Here is a 21813-nt window from a genome sequence, read left to right as displayed (position 1 = left end):
TCCTCTACAACTAGACTGAAGAACAAAAAACGACAGCAACTTGTCTGTTCCCCTTCCCCCAATTCCCCAGCACTGTTTCCAATTCCCTAATAAAAATCTTTAAAAAAAAAAAAAAGATGATCAGAGATCACTTCTTTAAAAAAAAGATAATAAAAAACTTTGAAGACATGTGAGCTAATTAGAATGAACTATTTTCAGATATTTTATTTATCCCAGCAGTTATTTATCAAGTGCCTACTGTGTGTTGCATACAATTCTAGGCTCAGGGAAGGCAACAGTAAATACGATAAGCAAAGCTCCTGCTCTTTACAACTTACCATCTTCTACAGGTAAAGGAGTGGAGCAGTGGGAGGAACAGAAAATAAAAAAGTAAGTAAATGAGAAGAAAATGTCACATAGCATAAGCACTGGGAAGACAAGCATAGCAACAGGCCATGAAGGTGGTACTTTAATTGGGTGGTCAGAAGGCTGCTCTGGGGGGGGTATCAATGGAGAAAAAAATGAATGGTACAAAGGTATTAGCCAAGGAGAGATAGAGGAAAAGAGTTTCAGGTAGACTGAACAGTTAGTAGAAAGGCCTGAAGGCAGGAGTGGGCTTGGTATATTTAAGGGCCAGTGTGGCCAAGCATAGTGAGTGGAAGGAGGCGGCATATATGACATGAGTCCAAGATATAAGCAACATCCAGGCCCAGGTAAAGTGTCCAGATGATTTTCTAAATACAATGTACTCAGAAGACTTTAAAGACAGAGAGTGAGACAATCTGATTTATAATTTTAAATCTCCATCATATGCAAATAGGTAAAACATAAATTTACAACTATTTGCACATAGAAAATTTTGCTTAAAAAAAATCAGGGTATCGGAAAGCACTGCTAAATAAAACAACACAAATAACTTACAATGTTCAGCTTAATGATGAGGAAGGTGCAGTGAATTTGAAGGAGTCTAGGTTTTAACAGGTAAATGCAACATGCATTAACTACAAGCTACTGGGAAGTCATTTGATCAGAGTCACAGTTTTCCATTTAATAATATGGGGATTTAAAAAAATACACCTTCCATCCAGGACTGTGGTGAGAAGTGAATGGGACAATGTGTTGCTGGCATTTGGTAAATGGAAACTTGCATATTCACACTCATTTAATATACTGAGCATGCCCCTTTTTGCTAGGTAAGTGCAAGTTATTTTAGTTTCAACTTTTTATTGGCTAGCTGCCAAAGACTAAAATAAGTTTTACTTATTTTCTTTTTCTGGCCACCTTTGGATAAAAATCCCCCATAAATGAATCAAGTCAACAAACTGGATAGCTTGGCCAATATATGGCTGGTGAGAAATGACTAGAAACAGGAAGAAAAATTATGCTTTTGGATAATCTTCAATTATGAAAAAAGTTAATGACATTAAAGGTAAACAAAAATACATGTGTTTTCTATATGATACAAATTAAATGGTGTCTACCAACTCAAATTTTAAATTTAAAACATACTGTGACCGATTTAAAGAAAGGCTATCCCATATGTTCCTTCATGTACTCAACAAATATTTATTGAGCTTGCATAATGTTCTGGCCTGAAGCTGAGTATAGGGGATACAAAGAAAGACTGGGCTGACCTCAGGTCTCTCCCTCATGGGGCGTGCTCACTAATAGATTTTAAACCCACGGGAAGACCAGAACTGTGCACACACGTGGCTCATTGTCACACCACCTAATGCAGCGCCATTTTGAGTTTTTGATAAAGTGAATTAAAGCCATGCACACATCCTATGGGATACAGTTCTTAAAAGATTAAAGATTAGATTCCTTAAAGAAACAGTTGTTGAGACGCCTAGGAATGATGCTAATGTTCTGATTAGACCACAGGCTGCATTTTATAACTCTTTGTAGCACCTAATATCCAGCTTGTGGCAGCCTCTCAATCACTGTTTAATGGTTATAAATACAAACTGAAGAAATTTGTTTCTATCTGCAATTAAAAAGAGAAAAATTCTCCAATCCGTCCTCTGGGACAGAGAGGTTCTGTTTCAGACTGACTCCTCCAGCAGCTACTATAATAGCTCTTCAAGGGGCATAGCACTGAGAATACTGCTACAAAGCATATATTACAAGACCATCCAGAGATTAGGAATTATACCAACAAGCAGCTTATTTGTTACTGGACTGTAATGTAAACATTAAAGGTAAACTTTTAAAAGCATTGCAAAATTCAGCTTACTCTCAAAGTCATTCAACTCAGAAATTCAAGTCTAATAATTATGCTTGGGGGAGAGCAGAGAAGCTATCTGCACTTTTTTTTTAATCTGCAATTTCAACCCAGGGTTGGGGAATTCATGCTTAGTCTCATGGGAAATCACTTTATTCTTTGCAACAAAAGATTACATCATCATCTCATTTAGCGCGGTTTATACAGCTGCGATAGGCAACCATGATCACAAAATTACCTACTTTGTGTCCCTTTTAGTTTGGCTCAAGAGTGTTTTTTCTATGTCGTTTCCTTGATCACTTTCTGGGTTTCACTATGTACCCTGAATGAAGGTATATGCACTTTCACTTAATCTAACATGGCAACTATTTTTTAACCTAAGCATGAGATCAATTTAACCTTGACCATAAACCTGTTACAGATGTCATTTTTAAAGTTTTCTTTTTAAGAGTTGCCTTGGCAAAAGCAGGCAAGTTAATAAACCTTCTGAGGTCAAGAAAAATGGATTCGAATATGGGGAGAAGTGAAACCTGAACCAAAAGGGAGTTTCATGTGAACAAAATAGTGATGGAATGCAAATTGCCATCATTAATATCTACCAAATGTTTGAGGGGTGCTATGCATTGTCCAGAATGTGTGATGTATAAGTCTCTTTAAGCCACTTGCCTTGAAATACCTAAAGAAGAGATCGTAAAAGCTTTAGATGTTCTTTGTAGACTTGAAATTCTAAGAAATTGGGCCTAACTCTGTGAATTCTAAGGCTCAGCAGTGCTGTTACTAGTCTAACACATCTCCTGTGGCAGACACTGCTCAACAAATATATCTCCTTTCCCTCCTGGGCACACAGCTATGCTACATTTCCCAGCCTCCTTTGCAATTTTCTGTAGCAATATAACTGAGTTCTAGCTAATGGAGTGTGGGCAGAGTAATACACGAGTATATCACACTCACGCCTGCCCCTAAAACCTCTCCCAGGCAATTCTCCATTCACTCTCTCCTCCCCATTTACTAGTTAGATGCTGGCAGCAAGGAAGACCTTCTGTCACGTGTTGAGGATGGCATCCCTGAACAATTGCTTGGAGAAGAGTCACCTCCACCCTTCCCTGCTGCCAAAGTTAAGCTACATGAGCGTGAGAAGTACATTCCTGTATTAAATCACTGCGAGTTCGGAGAGTTACAGCACCCAGCATGACCTTAACTATTATAGCTCTCCAGGAGGTCTTTTTCCAGTAAAAAGGGGCCCTACTTTACCAGACTACAGCCAAGAGAACCTTGTCCCCAAATGCAAAATGAAACACCTAGGCACATCCTTTTCCCTGGGTCTTGCTGGGAAAGCAGGAGTAGAAGAGCTAAAATTTGGGACATCGTAAACAAATGGGCCTGTTTTTATTTTCCTAAATTTACAAAGAGGGAAAAAAAACCTGTCTTCCATGTCACTTCTGTTCTTTACACTAAAACAAAACAAAACAACAAAAAAACTAACACTAATGAAATAATGTAAAAACATGTAAGAGGGAGTCCTTCTGATTCACTTTTAATCTCTCTCCCAGGCCAATCTTTGTCTGATCATTCTTGCTGTCTGGAAATTATAGAATTTTTGGATTAGAAGAGGCCTGAAAATCCATAAAATAATCTAGATAAGAAAACTGTCACCAGGCACATATCTGACATTTCTACATTTGAGAAGAAGGCTTTCCAATGATGCTTTACTTTTCGTATTTTAAGAGCTAATCTTCAGCCACCAGTCTCTGTCATCTTAATCAACCTTTCCATCACACACAAATTGACCCCACCTGACCCCTGGCTTTGGCCATGCTGGTTCCCCCCTCCAATGACTTCCAGGCTTCTGAGTGCCCACAGGACTCCTCCCAATGCCTTCACCTGGTAATCAACCCTCTCCACTCCCAAATTGCCTTTCCCACCATGCCTCCCACTCCAGGTCCTCCCTGCTTTGGTAAGCTACAAGTTTAAGACGACCCGTGATCAATGAACCATGAAAGCTGGCAATATATGAACAGAATTTAGTATAACCAAATAAAATGGAGACTGAAGTTACTCTGATACAGGCAATGATACGTGTAATCATCATTGTGCTATGTAGTAATTATGGATAAATGATTATAATTAGTATTTCTTTCGCACAGCTAGAACACGGTATTGCTGGGTTTACTGTCAGGAGGGTGGAAACATAACTTGGAAAGAAATTACTGTGATGTGGCTCTGAAAGCGCCTATATCCACACTTGAGTGGGGGAAGCTGCTAGCTCCTTGCTCTCCACACTCCTCCAGAAAGAAGTGCCCAGAGCCAAGAGTTCCAGGACTGAGACCCATAAAATTCCATGAGTAAATAAGAGCCTCCTGAGACAGAATGACCTGGGTCTAAATCCCAGCTCTGCAACTCATTAGGCAAATGATTTAAGGATTCAACATCTACGAGCCTCAGTTTCCTCCTCTGTAAAGCGGGGACCATAATGCCTACTAGTCATGGCATGAGAGTGAGGGTACATACTTTGCACAAGCCTGGTATTTAGCACATATTTCATAAATGGCAGCCATTATTATCATCTCTTCCCCCTACAAGGTATCAACCCCAACTCTGCCCACAGGTGGAAATCTGATGTGTCAACTATTGACTCACTTCTCCTGCTAAACATCCTGTCTGTGGCTCCACCTGGGTTGGGAGCTGGAACATTTGAAAAGACCGAAGTGAGGGAACGGCATAACGTTAGTCCTGTTGCAGGGGAGGCCCACATGGGCGTGGTCTCTAAAGCTGGGAATGGGGAGAAAGGAAGGGAGGATTCCAACAAAGCAATGGCAGTAAGAAGCTCATAGGACGATCTTGGCTACATGGCAGCTGTGCCCACCGTTGCCTCTGGCTCTGCTTCCCTGACTCTTGTCAAGGCTCCTGTATCTCTGCCTCACTTGCCATCCTGAGGGTGATGGGGAAAGGCCAAGAGCTAAGAGGCCCTTTGCTATCCTAAAAAGGGGAGGTCAGCTCCTGATGTCGGTAGTTAGAATTCTGAATCGATTTCCTATCCATTCCACGTATTGTTATCAAACACACCACACTGGGCACCAAGCTAAGCCCAGACCCCCTCAGGGGACTGGGTTCTACAGTGGGACTGACACTATCTCAGATGCTGCATGGGTTACCTAAGACTGTGTAAAGGACACTCGTTCTACGGGGACATAAATTCCAAGTTCTAAATGAGTGACTTGGAAAAGAACTTTGGAAACATAGGACATACATAGGAAGGTTGTAAACTAATAGCGGACATAGCAATACAAGTGTAGAAATCATTTCTGCTTCTCCTTGTCATGGTATTTATTAAAATATTTGTCTTTGGTGCAAGCAGAACGTAATCAAAAGTCTCCACTACCGACAGATTCAATTTCCTAAAAAGCAAACCTAGTCCCATTGCTCTTCTGTATAGAGACCATGCTGCCGGCCTATTGATTGCTTGGTGCTGTTGAAACTCCTTACGATGCTATTCAAGGTCTTTTTCAAACTGACCTAATACCTACCTTTCTTCTCCAGTCTGCCTTATTTCATCCTAGGCTCTGGCCACAATTCCTTCCTAGAGCCTGCAAAGCCCTTCATATTGCTGAGCACTTCCACAGGCTTGCTGCTCCCTAGGTCTCAACTGCCTTTCCCACAAGCCTCTCCCCGCCCCTTTGTGGCTTAGCAAACTCCTACTCACCTTTAGGTCCCACCACTCCTTGGTTTCCCTGTTCATCACACATCACAGAAACTGTCCAAGTTCCCACCAAGCAAAGGGTTAGTCCTTTCTGTAACCCCAGCTCTGCTGTAAGGGCCAGTCCTTGGTAGGGCCTAAATTTGTGTTTGCTAAGTAAATTGATAACAAAACAAGCAACAACTGCAAAGTATTTGGAAGCCCAAAACATCAGGTATTTAAAAAGATTTTTATTAAAAATATAGCTAACATACAATATGATATTAGTTTCAGATGTACACCAGTTATTCAACATTTATATACCTGAAGAAGTGAGCACCATGATAAGTCCAGCAACCATCTGACACTGTACCACGCTATCACAATATTATTGTATATATTTCCTATGCTGTACATTACATCCCCATGACGTATTAGTTTACTACCTGGAAATTGAGACTTCTTATTCCCATCACCTTCACCCCCATTTTTAATTTTCAATTACAGTTGACATTCAATATTATTTTATATTAATTTCATGTGTACAGCATAGTGGTTAGACATTTATATAATTTAAGAAGTGATCCCCTGAATAGTCTAATACCCACCTGGCACCATACATAGTTATTACCATATTACAGACTGTATTCTCTCTGCTTTACTCTATATCCCCATGACTATTTTGTAACCACCAATTTGTACATCTTAATCCCTTCACCTTTTCACCCTGCTCCCCAACCCCCCTCCCATTTATGCCCCAACAAATCTAGTACCCATCTGACACCATACATAGATATTATAATATTATTGACAATATTCCTTATGCTATTCCCTACATCCCCATAACCACTTTGTAACAACCAATTTGTACTTCTTAATCCCATGCTCTTTTTCACCCACACACCCCAATCCTCCTCCTCCCATCTGGCAACCATAAAAATGTTTTCTGTATCTATAACTTTGTTTCTGTTTTGTTTATTTCGTTCTTTAAATTCTAAATATAAGCGAAATCGCATTGCATCTGTCCTTCTATGCCTGACACCCCACTCAGCACAACACCCTCCAGGTCCATCCATGTCATCGCAGATGGCAAGAACCCATTCCCTTCCATGGCTGAGCAATATTCCATTGTATATATGTACCACCTCCTCTTTATCCGTTCATCCACTGATGAACACCCAGGCTGCCTCCACATCTTGGTCACTGTAAATAATGCTACAATGAATATATGGATGCACATGTCACCTCGAAGTAGCATTTTGGGTTTCTTTGGATAAATACCCAGAAGTGGGATTACTGGGTCCTTCTTTGCCTCTTGTTATACAGACTTTGTTTTAAAGTCTATTTTGCTGGTATAAGTATTGTACCCTGGCTTTTGTTTGTTTCCATTCATGAAATAGCTTTTTCCATTCCTTTACTTTCTGTGTGTGTGTGTGTGTGTGTGTGTGTGTGTGTGTGTGTGTGTCAATCTGAAGTGAGTCTCTTGTAGGCAGCATATGAGGTGTGATCAAAACATACGGTGAATACTTAAATACAAAAAAATTATTACAGTAAAAGACACTTTGCCATTAATCCTCCTCAAAATACTCCCCCTTGCTTCTAACACACTTATCCCATCGTTCTTACTGCTTTCTGAAGCAGTTCTGGAAATCCTCTCTTATGAGTGTCTTTAGTTGAGCTGTCATGACTACCTTGATGTCCTGAATAGATTCAAAACGTTTACCTTTCATGGTCATTTTGATTTGGAGGAAGAGCCAGATTTTGCACGGTGCCAGATCCGGTGAATAAAGTGGATGAGGACAACCATAATGTTTTTATTTGACAGAAATTGCTGTACCAGAGCGATGTGTGACATGAAGCCTTTCTGTTGTGATCACAAAATATGGTGAATGCTGCTGCCTAGTGCCATCCAATGGAAAGGCAGGGATCTTCAATACAGGAACTGGCGCACAAACCTTAGTAACAGTGTGTGACAAGTTTCAACTTGTTCAGTGTGGTCCAGTTGGGTGTGAGCTACGGTTGAGAGAAGGTGTGTTTTAAAGTGTGCTGTAAATCATCCTCCGTCATGACAACGCCCTGTGTCACACATCACTTCTGGTATATGGTAATTGTCAAATAAAAACATTATGGTGCGTCTGCATCCACCTTATTCACCGGATCTGGCACCGTGCGACTTCTGGCTCTTCCCCAAAGTCAAAATGACTCAGGACATTGAGGCAGCCATGATAGCTCAACTAAAGACACTCACGAAAGAGGACTTCCAGAACTGCTTAAAAAAGTGAAAAGAATGATGGGATACACACATTGGAAGCTAGGGGGAGTATTTTGAGGGGGATTAATGGCAAAGTGTCTTTTACTGTAATAAATTTTTTTATTTAAACATTGTTTGATCACATCTTGTATCTCATATGTAAGGGTTTTGTTTTATTTTTTTTTTAAGATTTTATTGGAGAATCCAGAAAGGACAAGTTGTTGTCCTTTTGTTCTTCAGTCTAGTTGTGGAGGACGTCGCTTCACTGGCCCATGTTGGTATCATCATTGCACTCTTCCTGGGTGAGGCAGTCGCTTGCCAGCCACTGGATGGCCACTCACAGCGTCTCACAGCAGCTAATGAAAGCTCACACCTGCTTCTGGCCAAGCCCACTGCAGCCTATGCCATCACCGGTGACTCACGGCAGCCCAGCTCCAGGTCAAGTTGTTGTTCACCATCTTAGCTGTAGAGGACACAGCATCACTGGCCCTCATGTGGAATCCGAACCGGGGCCCTGCTGCTCAGAGTTTGCGTCCCAAGTCAACTCCTAACCAATGTGCCACTCGGCTGGCCTGGGGTTTGTTTTCTTATCCATTCAGCCCTCCTATGTCTTTTGATTGGACCCTTTAATCCATTTACATTGAAAGTAATTGTTCATAGATATGTTGCTATTGCCATTTTATTATTCGTCATTTTGATGTATTATTTTTCTGTCTTAAAGAAGTCCCTCTAACATTCCTTGTAACATTGGTTTGATGGTGATGAATTCCTTTAGCTTGTCCCTGTCTGGGAAATTCTTTATCTATCTTTCAATTTTAAAAGATAGCTTTGCTGGGTAGAGTACACTTGGCTGTAGGTCCTTGCTTTTCATCACGTTGAATATTTTGTGCCAATCCCCTCTGGCCTGCAAAGTTTCTGCTGAGAAATCAGGTGACAGTCTTATGGGAGCTCTCTTATACATTACTAGTTGCCTTTCTCTTGCTGCTTTTAGGATTCTTTAACCTTTGCCATTTTAATTGCAATGTGTTTTGGTATGGGCCTGTTTGGGTTCACCTTTTTGGGACTCTTTCTGGACTTGTGCTTTCTGGACTTGCATATTTATTTCCTTTGCCAGGTTAGGACAATTTTCAGTCATTATTTCTTTAAATAGCTTCTCTATCCCTTGCTCTCTCTCTCTTCTCCTTCTGGTACCCCTACAATGCAAATGTTGTTATGCTTGAGGTTGTCCCAGAGGTCTCTTAAACCATCCTCATTTTTTGGATTCTTTTTGCTGTTCCAGTTGGGTGTTTTCTGATACCTTATCTTCTAAATCATGATTTGATCCTCTTCTTCATCTCATCCACTGGTGATTCCTTCAGGTGCATTCTGCATTTCAGTTATTGTATTCTTCACTTTTGACTGGGACGTCTGGGTTTCTTGCAACCTCCCATCCCCATCCAGCTGGTCAGAATCCTCACTGTTTTTCACAGCCAGATGTTGTGTAGGCTCATTTTCCTGGCACCAGTACTCCAGGCTGGGGAGCTTCATGTGGGGTTCCTCCATGGGGAACCTCTGTGGCTGAATTATCCTTCCCAATTTTCAACCACCACATGGAGGTTTGGGGCCAGCCCCTTTCGCATCTCCACCCCTCCTACCAGTCTCAACATGGCTTCTTGATATTCTTAGTTCCAAAACTTCTGTTCAGCTAGACCAGGGGTTGGCAAACTTTTGAGATGGAAGAGTCACAGGGGTTGGCAAACTGTGGCTCACGAGTCACATGCGATTCTTTGGGTACACACATGTGTAAATTTTTCTTGTTTTAATAAAGTTATAATTAATACTATTACTTGTTATACTATTACTTTAAATTTTCCTTATTTGTAAAAATATATTTATGGCTCTCAAATAATTTTTAAGTTGTTGTGAGGGACAGGACTGGCTCTTCCAGGGGTCGGCAAACTTTTGAGATGGAAAGTACCCAATGAGCTGCATGTGGCTTGTGAGCCGCAGCTTGTCGACCCCTGAGCTAGACGTAAGATGGTTCTCTAGGTTGATCTAAAATTTAGTTGTAATTTTGATTTTGTTCATGGAAGGAAGCAGGCAGTGTTTCTCTACTGTGCCATCTTGGATCTCTCCCCCAAAACATGTGTTTTGAAATCACAATGAACTTCAGGTGCATAATCCATTTTGCAACTGTTGTTGTGAATCACATCTGAGCCATTTTCTCAGCATCAAGACTAAAGGTGGCTTCAAGCAACCACACCATATAAGGATCATCTTACAGGCTTCTAGTTCCTTCCCACCAACTACTGTTATTTCATTCAATTCCTGTTGGTCTGTAGGATGAGGGGTTGGGATGAACAGAATCACCCTATTCCTCTCTAAAGGACAGGTGGGAGCTGCTTGGCCCCAAAGGAGGCAGTAATGCCTCTGTGTTCTTCTTTTGATGTACCACAGGACACACACAAGAAGGCAGCTAAGGGGACAGCATGGCAACTTCCCCTTGAGCAGCACACCTCCTTCTACTTTACTGGGTATGCAGCAGAAATACAAAATGCACACTTATTCAAAGGAATGGAGAATATGCTCTTGAGGCCAAAAGCTCTGACAGGGAAGAAATGAGACTAAAAGCAAACTCTTTTTATCTGTGGTAGAAAAGGTGCTTTATATTAAAGAAAACTATAGTATTTAAGCAATAAGGTCTCCTCATTACCCCATTTCATGGCCTTTCTTTGTCAAGTGTTATGCTTTCTGACTTTAATGAATGTGCCTTTGATTTTTAGTTTTAGTTTTATAATTCTCTTTACATCTTTTTTGGAAGTAGACAAAGTATAATCAATCTATAACACGTTCTCTTCAATGAAGTTCTAAAATACTGGCAGCACACTACAATAGGATGCTAGTACATCTAGAAATTCACTGAATGACATTTGGAGTGAGTCTTCTAGAGGGCATCTTAAATACCTTGAAATGAAATTTTCAATACCATAGTGTGTGTGTGTGTGTGTGTGTGTGTGTGTGTGTGTGTTTTAACAGCTTGAAATATACTTTACATGTAGTTCATCCCACTGAAAGTGTAGAATCTGATTTTTTTTTTTTTTGGTAAATTCACAGGATTATGCAACAGTCACTACAAATTACTTTCAGTTTTCTTTCCCTCTGAAGGAAATCCCATACCCATTAGCTTTAACTCCCAGTCCCACCCATCCACATCCCCTAATCCTAAACAACCCCTAATCTATGTTGTATCTCTATAGATTTGCCTATTCTGGATATTTCATATAAATGCGATCATAAAATATGCAGTCCTTTGTGACTGGGTTTTTTCACTTAGCATAATGGTTTTGGTTCATCCATGTTGTAGCTTGTATTGGTAGTTAATTCCTTTTTATGCCCAAATACTACTGCATTGTATGAATATGCCACATTTTATCTATCCATTCATCAGTTGATGGTCATTTGGATTGTTTCTATCATTGGGCTATTATGAATATTGCTGTCATAAATATTTGGGTATATGTTCTCATTTCTCTTGGATATGTACCGAGAACTATAATTGCTGGGTCATATAGTAACCTAATATTTAATCTTTTGAGGAACTGTCAAATTGTTTACCAAAGTGGCTGTACCATTTTACACTCCCACCAGTACTGTATGAAAGTTCCAATTTCTCTACATCCTTGCCACACTTATTGTCTTCCTTTTTAATTATAGCCATTCTAGTGGGTGTGAGGTGATATCTCATAGAGGTCTTTGGTTTGCATTTCTCTAGACTAATGATGTATGGCATTTTTTCATGTGCTTATTGGCAAGTTTTATATCTTCTTTGGAGAAATATCTACAGATATTTTTGCCCATTTCATTTGGATTATATTTTTATTATTGAGTTATGAGGGTTCTTTATGCATTCCAGATACAAGTTCTTTCTCAGATACATGATTTGCAAATATCATCATATTTCTTCCATTCTGTGGGCTGGGAAGTGGTATCATTTGGAGGACAAAAGCTTTTAATTTTGATAGAGTCCTCTTTATCTATTTCTTTTCCTTGTCATTTATACTTTCAATGTTATATGCAGTTGTTTAATCCCAGGTCACAAAAATATACTCTGCATTTTATTCTAAGAATTGTATAGTTTTAGTTCTTACATTTAGGTCTATAATCCTCTTTGAATTAATACAGCATTGTTTTATACCATTTATTGATTAGTTATAGCATGTTAATGTTTTCAAAATTTTTCAATTTGGAATAAACTTTCTTTTTCCCATTCTTCCAAAATTTACTATATTCCTGCCATGTGCAAGCACCATTAGGCATGGAAAAATGGGTGAGTCACTGTCACTATGTCAAGGAATTTATAATCTAATAGAAAGTTAAAACATACAACCTCGTGAGTAGTGCCATGTGTGAGACAAATTACTTGCTCTAGACAAAGCCAAAATACTTTCAAACCAGAAACAAGAGACAGCACTTGAAACCAAGACTGTTGCCTCCACTTCAGGACGTATGGTTATTACTGCCACAGGCATTAAGAGAAGGAAGAAAACACTGAATTCAGGAGGCAGGTAGGGACTACCTTAGTGGAGGAAAAGGTGCCCTATATGTGGGTTTAGGATTTAGGGAGATGGAAATGGGCAGGGAAGTGAGCAGCACAAATGGCTGAAAAGCAATATAGCAGAGGCACAAAGGAAGGGCAAGACAAAGAGAATTACAGGAACAATAATAATTTTCTGTGGCCACTGCAAAGAGAAGATTCAGATAAGCCAAATAGAAGCACTGCTCCCAGACAGTAAGGGACACCAGGGTGTAGGCAAAGGAACCTGAATCATGTCCTGTCTTGTGGCAAGGGACACCGGGCACCACGAAGCCACATTTGGGAATGTTAGACTCGTAACACAGTCTAAAGTGACATCACTCAGCCATCAAGTTTCAACTTTCTATTTGTCTTTTCATTCACTCTTTCTTCTTCCCCTTAACATAAAGAGGAAAGTATTTCTGCATAGTTAACTTGAAAAACAAATCATTTATAAACTGGGTCCTTGGTGGGCTATTTAAGAAAAGGTCCTCTCCTGTGGGAAACCAAGGGAAGCATTTAGAATGGAACACTTGAGGCAGGAATTTTACACACTTCATTTTGGGAAGGCAGCCCACCCAGCTGGCAGCCCAGGAGAGACGATCAAAAACTGAATTATTAAGGAAATACAATTAGGCAGCTCCTAAATCCTCTCAAATGCAAGCAAATCCTAATCCAACATGTAGCTCCACAGGCAGGCAATGGGATAGGCCAGTTTCTCCTCTACCACACAAACAACCCATATTTAAACCTGCTGTTGTGTTGTTGTTTTTTTAAGTCAATTGATCATTCTCATAAATGTGTAATAAATTTGTTCAGGAGGAAAGAGATTACACCTATGATTTAAATGAGCAGAAGTTTGATATTTATTAAAGCACAGATTGATAGGGTGAAGGAAATCACCCATTTTGAGGGAAGTGGTTTTGTTGCACAATTTGAAGTGGTTTCTAAATAATAATTATGCTAAAATAAGTTTCAAACACATTTTTTGGAAGCATCGAGACATACACTGTAATTGCACTACTTGGTCTAGGTCATGTAAAACTGTGTTAAGAGAAAAGAAATTGTAACAAGGATTATTATATATGTTTAAATGAATAAAATACTTTCAAATGGTGAGTCTGAGACTGTTTCAAATGCACACAAGTCTTGTGCAGACACTTGTGATTCATGCTAAAATGCAGTTTGAATGGAAACAGTAACACCCCCTACACACACTGTGCTAGAATCCTCCTTTTGAATAGGAACCACAGGCTGTTTATTTGGTGAGGACTTAAAAAAAAAAAAAAAAGCAACACTGGGAGTCCATTCTGCTCATCATGAGTCCTACCAATTTGCCTTCAATGTTCTTCATCTGCTTTTATCTTTCTGAACAGAAGGCTGTTGGGGATGTGCAGTTCTTGCCTAAGTCCCCACCTAAGCCAGGCCAATCTTCAAACAAAAAGCAGCTTTTCACTGGACATCTTTTTTAAAAGAGTGGGTTGAAATGTCCTCACTTGAACTTAAAAGCTTAATGAGTCTTGGTGCCAAAGAGCTGGAGAGAGGCCAAGTCAGGGAGGCCAATTGTGATTTGGCAGAAAGACAAGGGAGAACCCTACATAGAAGGCCTATCAAATTCTTACCAAGCCTGTTAAGGCCAAAATCAGTAAGGACAAAAGGACCCAAGTTTGCTGAGATTTGAGTGAGCATCTGGGTTAGAGAAAGAGCTCTAGACAAAGAGTTCAAAGACACAATGGACTCTACCACCTTGGGTCCCCATCTAATCATCTACAAAGGGGGGTGGGAAGATCTGATCTAGATTGTACAACCCCCAGCATTGCTGAGAGGATTGAATAAGGGATGGGTTTGTGAATCCTGAACAAAGCCATGGCGATTAGAAGGCACAAGTCTGGAGTCTCCAACAACTATAGGGACCATACATTTTGGTTAGCCAAGGAAAATCACAGATATCATTTGTTCCAGCATCTCAGCTTGTTAATGCTCCCCTTTCACTCTCAAAAGTGTCTCATTTGAATGACAAATTATATAAGACATTGGGTCAGACTCATCTCATTTCTTTTTCAATAGGTGAGGAAATTATTGTATGTGTAATTTATGTTAGATAAGGCCTCTTTAAAATAGCCCATTGAAATGATGCAAAAACATGAGCCAGACCTCAAACAATTAGGCTGAATCATGACCAGTTGACTGGTACTTCCCAGACATGGCTATTAAGGTATCCAGTGTCTCCCTCTACCATCAGGAAGGCCTTTTCTGAGGCCTTGCTCAAGCAGATTGCTGCCAGAGCTATGCAATATAGGTGACCTCCAGCTTTTCAAAAGTCTTAACTTCCTTGATTTCCATGACATCATACTTCCTGGTTTTCTCTCATCTCTCTGATCGCACCTTTGTGAACTTCTGTTTCACCACTGACCCAGGGTGGAGACTTCCTCAAACTGAGACCTTATTCTGCTGTTCTTTCTTGCTCTTTCATAGCTCATAGCTTGACCTTGAGGTCAATTTGACCTTGACCTTGGCTAATTTCTACTCTTCATTCAGGTCTCCACCCAAATATCATTTCCTCAAGGGAACCTGAGGTTTACATCCCAGATAGAGCTAGGATTTAGATTTCAGATCTGTTTAGGGTACCCCTGTTACATGATTTTATCGCATGGTGTATTAGTCATTCTAGTAATTTACCACACTTGTAAAGTGGGTTATTGAAAAAATTAGTTGATTAAAGAAGAGAAGCTCTCCCCACTGTTAGGCAGATCTCCTGTATGTACACTAAACAGCACACTTACCCCACACCTTTCCTCCTGCTCGTCACTATGGAGGATGCCCTTCTCTTCTCCTCACCCTATTCTCTGCTTAAGTAAAAGTCACGTGATGTAACATCTCCCCAATAACTGTCTCCCAAGCTATAAAAAAAAAAATCTTCCCTTGTTTAACTTATTAAATATTGGCAATTAAATCTTGGTCACTTTTGCATTTACTCGTACACTGGTTTACACCGTAACGACAGCTTGGTATGTGTTCAATCCCCAAGCACATTATAAAACTCTTGAAGATCAGGGATCAAGCCTTGTATTTCCTTTTTATGCCCCTCGGTGCCTAATTTGGGGCTGTGCAGAACATGGTCAATATCCAACAAGTCCTCCGTATGACAAAATGTCTCCAGACAAAGCTACACCATTAACTCCCAACCTGTCCTAGAGACTAGTACATATCGACAGCAGGCCACAGCTCATGCTGAAATCAGGACAAGAATCCAAAACAAACTCCCCTTCTTAGAATAAGCAGCTCATTCATCAGCGATGATATAAATAAGTATTTGCCAACAGATTTCTTATCGTCAGAAAATCATTTCAGCAACGTAAGAGCTGAGACAAAAATCCACTAAGACATTTTTTATTGGTCACTTATTTGCAGACTATCATGCTCAGCATTCACATTCCATGAAAATGTATCTGCAGAACAATTGCATAAATTCACCTCCATAACTCCTAAAAAGATGGAGCTGTAATAGAGCATCTTACACATAAAGAAAGGAGATACTTCTGTCCCTTGACCTCTGAGTCTTTAGGGATGGGTCCATTCTTTATGTAAAATTGTGTGTGTGTGTGTGTGTGTGTGTGTGTGTGAGAGAGAGAGAGAGAGAGAGAGAGAGAGAGAGAGAGAGAGAGAGGAAAGAAGAGAAGAGAAGAGAAGAGAAGAGAAGAGAAGAGAAGAGAAGAGAAGAGAAGAGAAGAGAGAGGAGAAAAGGAGAGAGGACAGAGGTAGAGGATGACAGCCAAGACTGGAAGAAAGATAAGGTCAATAATGATTAGGTAGTCTAGATAGAAATCTTACTACTAGTCTCAATTTATTCAACAAGTGTTTGTAACATATATTATGTGATCGACCAGCATCTAGTGAGGGAACTTCAAAGATAAATAGACGGGGTCTTCAGGAAGCTTTCTATCTGGCACAGGAAGCAGACGTGGGACAGAGATGTGAAGCTGGCACAGAGGTAGCAGAGGTACTTAGAAGAGAAGAACCCAGTAACTTTGCCTGGAGGGTGTTGGAACAGCTTCCCAGAGGAAGAAACCACAATAGACTGGACAGAGCAGGAGGAAATGACATCACCACTGAGGTCAAGGTTACTGTTTTCAAAACAATCATGCAAAGCTGAAAGTTCTACCAGCCAAAGCTCATTATTCACAGATGATCAAGTTTGTAAAGGGACCCAGACTTTCTTGCCCAGTTTTTGATCACAGGCTCGGAAAGAGAAGCTAGAAAGTGAAATCCCGATTCGTTCATTCTCTGGCTTGTTGGCAGCCCTACGGAGGGAGCTGATGGGAGCCCAGTGACACAGATTACATTGGCTGTGTCATATTCATGATTGACTTTGGGCCTATTTTCAACAATAATAATGAGAACAGCTAGTGATCCAGAGTGCCAACAAGTGCCAGACACTGCCAAACGCTTCATAGTATTCTCTCACTGGCATTTCTGAGGGACCTTACGAGGCAGTAATTTCCCCATTTCATAGACAAAGGGAGAAAAGTTAACATTTAAGTGCCTGCTATGTTCCAAGCAGTACACAAAGAGTTTTATTCATATTACCCATTCACTTAACCCCTCAGAACACTCCTATGAATTAGGTATAATTATATCTGTTTTTATAGGTGAGGAAAATTGGTGCTGGGGGAGGTTGAGTAACTTGTAAGGACACACAGAAGGCAAATCTAAGATCTGGACTGTCCACTAGATTGAGCCATATGAAATCACATTTTCTGACTGATCTGGTCTTCTAATACAACAACTTCATAGGATTCCATCTACAGGTTCCCAAATCCATATCCATTCACTTTCCACTCTGCTCTCTCATAAAAGGGAGCTGGCTTTTGTTATATTCTATAACCACATATATACAGCAAGTATGGCAAAATGATAATAACTGCATCTAGTTGCAGGATATACGGGCAAGCCTTACATTATTTATGTAGCTTTTCTATAATTTTTCAAAATGAAAGATGCGGGGGCAGGGGGGTAGCACTTGTAGAGAAACTCCTGAGAAAAACCTTTTAAAAAGTTATTTGATGCACCCAAACAGCATTTTTGCACAGCCCAAACTCAAAGACTTAACTTTATGAGGGTAAACAATTTACATCTAAAATTAATTCCATAGTCCTTATGGGCTGGCAACCTTTATCAGTTAAGGGCCAGATAGTAAACATTTTAGGCTCTATGATCCACATACAAACTCTTGTTTTATTTACAACCCTTTCAAAATGTAAAAGCCATTCTTAGCAAGAGAGAAGGCTAGCACAAAACAAGGTCAAGGGTTGTCATTTGCCACCCCCGATATAGGTGGACTTCCATAGCGTTATATCTAAATAATAAAGTCATAGTCAGAAAAACAAGTCAGAAACTTTCCTTTCTGGAATTATTTCCAAACAGTCGGACCTGGGCGCAGGGAGGTAGATGACAGTCATCAGCGGCTCTGTACTAGGAGCAGCTTTCTGAGGGAATGGTTCTTTGCAGCCTTCCTCTTAAACCCTGAAGTCCTCAAGGACACAATACAGTATTCAAGTAACATTTCTAACAGCATGACACTTGTCACATATTTGCAGCTTTGTCACACTTTGACCCCCGACCTTTTAGTTAATGCTCAATGGAGGGCTCACATCATTTGAGCATTTAACCTCCAAAACCTTCAACTACGCCCATCTGGCAAAAGCAACAGAGGCAGAGAGAGATGATTATAGCAAAAACACATCTAGTATAATTCTATTTGGCACACGCACTCTAGTTCATACTTGCTATTCCTGTAAGTTATACATTTATGCATAAGTATTACTGTACACACAGGGGTGCATATGCGAAGCCACATGTACTGCACTTTACAGTCAAAGTAAAAGCTCCCAGGGTGATTTGGAGGCCACTCAATTTCCATCTTATATGCAGCCTGTGGGTGCCAGTCTTTTCTCTCTCCTGTCGCCGTAGTTTTTAGTACACGTCCACTACTTTCACTTGTCTCCATCTAGTTTTGACGGCCCCGCCTACAGGGAACCTCCATGCTCCGCTGCCCACAGCGTCTGATCCTCTTATGCCTTCACGCTTACTGGGCTTGCCTTCTGATCGTTAGAGGGGCCACCAAACCCTCGATGCTTACATTTCTCCCAGCCCCCCAACCCAGTGGTTATCCTCTGTACTGCCCTTCTCCCTCCCACTCTAGGTTTTCTGGCATCAATTCCATTTCACCACTACCCGACAACCTCTTGCTTTTCTCACCTATTGAAATCTCAACTCTGGGCACAAGCCAGTGGGTGACAGCAATAGCTAAGAAATCAGACTTCTGAATTTAAATCTTTCTTACCTGTATAACCTGAGCCAAGTTATGTAATTCTCTGTGCCTTGGTTACTTCCTCTGTAAAATATAGTCCTTATAGGCCACAGGTAAGTTTGGAATCAGGCTGATAAGAAGAAAATCAGACCACAGCCCCAGAAGATGCCTTTTAGTTTGGCGAGAACTACGAATTTTTTTCAGACTCATGAACAGCTCAGGAAATTTTTAGGGAACAAAGAGCAGGGTGTCCCGCCACAGTTGCAAACAACATTTAGAGCCAATTCAACTCAGACAAAACGATGAGGGTTTTTTGAACAAAAGGAAGAGTTCACCGATGCTGTTCACGTCATTTTCAGCTGGGGTCATCACGCTGTTACAGGATGCTAACTGGCTTCTACTTTGAATAAAACAGTTGAAAAGCCCCAATAATTGTTAAAAATACAACTGTATGTTATGAAAGCCCACCTTCAGAAGAGCTGAACAGCTAGTTTTCAAAATTTGATATGATTGAGATCTTATATTTTTACATGTTGCTATATGAGTAGTGGTTACAAGTCAGAACTCCTTAATCACCAGCACCCAAGAAACTCTCTGGTTCTAGAGCGGCACAGCCTTAGGCATCCTCATCTGCTCTCCAAAGACAGGTATTTAAAACCTGTACAGGCCCATTGTCTGATAACTCCCACTTTCTTGAGCATTTTCAAACTGAGTTTCCTGCCTTTCGGCCCCTGCCACCAACCAACCCCATGCCTGGAACACTGCAAGTCCCACTCCTGGCCAGAATGGTTTCTGGATAAAAGTTCCAGAACATATACCTGCTAATCTCAGTCTGCAGCAGCTCAATATGCTCAGATCAAACCTAGCCATGCCTTCACCCCTGGCTATAAAGGAGAGGGAAATCTTCCATTGTTCCCAACCTTCAGTGCATGTAGCTCCTGGGTCATGTTTTTGTTTCTCATTGCTCTGTGGATCTAGCCCTTAGAAATTTGTTTGCATCTGGTTTCTCTGGCTGCTTACGCAGCTTTCTCACCAAAGCTCTGGTTGGTACTCAGGCTACTGGCTTTCCTCGCCTCAGGCTACCAATGCAGTTCATTCCATCTTAGGAAACTCTTTGCCAGGCTGCCAGCTGCAGTCTCACCAGGAAGACAGGACTTGACCCTTGTCCTCAGACTCCTTCAAATACACAGATACGTCTAATCCTCCATGGTTAGAGGGCTTAGACAATAACACTTATCTTGGGTTTTGTCCTACCTACCCAGACAGTAACATTTGTCCACATCCTACGTTGGCCAGTTTCCTCCATTTCACCCTCAGACTGTCAGCAGCTCATGCCTTTGTTTAGTTAAAGAGGCCCCTGCTATAATCTGTGCCTCTGTGTTGTCTAACCATACTATTTCCTAACGCTAGCGTGGACCTAAGCACCACTTCTCTGCCCCTAAACCTAACATTCATTAATGTGTTTGTAAAAGGCCCATGGATAGTGCCACTGCACAAGTGAAAGTATTCATTCTCTAACTCAACACCTTCATCTAGCTGAGAAACGAGTTCTAGGCGTGCAAATGTCTCTAGACCCAGAGACCTGCCTTCAGACAAGCCTGCTCAACCCCAACAAAAGCAGGCATACTGCTCCTGACAGATTTATTCATGGGATATAGAGGAAAGGTAGATGCCTACCAGAATATTTGGAGAAATTGTTAGGTAAACAAAAATTGGTACCAAAGATCCACTTTAATAGAGTCCAGAGAACACTGTGGACATAAAGTAGATCGATTCTGGCTAGTCTGGTAACATCAGGAGAGGGCTACACCCAGAATCACTGGAAAAGAAGGTGCTAGAATACGAGGGAAGTGTTAGGAGCCTGTCTGGCCTTGTCTCTGGTGAGATGCTAAACTAATTATGGCTCACCTATGAGATAAGCTCTGATTTCGATTTAATAAAGGAAAAGAGGTGGTGAGGGAAGTTAAGTATAACAGGGGAGAGAGTGTAGGAAGGAAGACATGGAAACAGCATTCAGGGCATGAAAATTTCTGTTTGAAAAAAGAAAGGCAGTGGAAAAAAAGGAAAAAAAGATGAAGATGCTGACATGAAATGTGTTGAAAGGTGCTGCATAATAATCTACATTTGTATAGCAAACGTTATAATTTTTAAGGCACCTTATCCACACGATCCGGTTGAAAGTCAAAAAAGTTTATGGAATAGGCAAGAGTTATAACCATTTTAGAGGGGGGGGGGGAAGAGACTAGAGGAGGTTAACATACTTAAGGGGTGAAGTAAGGACCAGGGTATCTAGTTCTCAGGCTCCAAAACCTCAGCTCTAGTAACAGAATGAAATACTCGGCCTCTCTGATTCCATCCAGTTCAAGTCAGCCTTGTTTCCATGGCCTTCAGGCTAACAGCTCCTGCTTTAGACATGTCATCATTAAAGCAATTCCGCTTGGGGCCTGAGTTTTTACAAGAACAGCCCCTCCCATTTCACCTTCCCTTGACATAAATGAAGCTTGAACTCTACTTTCCTAATATGGATTTGAGGAATAGGTCTCCTATCTTTTCAGTTGGTGACTTCTCAATCAACACACCTTTCCTTACTTCAAACTCTGACATTTTGAGTTTTGGCAGCTGGTAACACTCTTTCAACAACATCGGTGGGTCCCAAACAATATTCTGTAAGTTGCCAAAATTAGAGTACATGCGATTTGTCTCCATTTACATAAAGTTCAAGATATCATAAGATAGATGTTATGCTGATAGAAATCAGAATGGTTCTTTTCTGTAAGTGATTGAGATTGACTAGGAAAGGACATGAGGGAACTTTCTGTTGTCT

The 21813-nt window shown here is 40.7% G+C and overlaps 1 protein-coding gene across 14 annotated transcripts in view; it reads right to left on the bottom strand.

Moving 5' to 3' along the window:
- LIMCH1 (LIM and calponin homology domains 1) overlaps positions 1-21813 on the bottom strand; it is a 377436-nt gene that overhangs the window by 212892 nt on the left and 142731 nt on the right. The window lies entirely within an intron of this gene.

Source organism: Hipposideros armiger, unplaced genomic scaffold, assembly GCF_001890085.2.
Source record: "Hipposideros armiger isolate ML-2016 unplaced genomic scaffold, ASM189008v1 scaffold_53, whole genome shotgun sequence".
NCBI classification, from domain to species: Eukaryota; Metazoa; Chordata; class Mammalia; order Chiroptera; family Hipposideridae; genus Hipposideros; species Hipposideros armiger.
The sequence above is the reverse complement of the archived record's forward strand: the minus strand, read 5'-3'. Positions and strand labels throughout refer to the sequence as shown.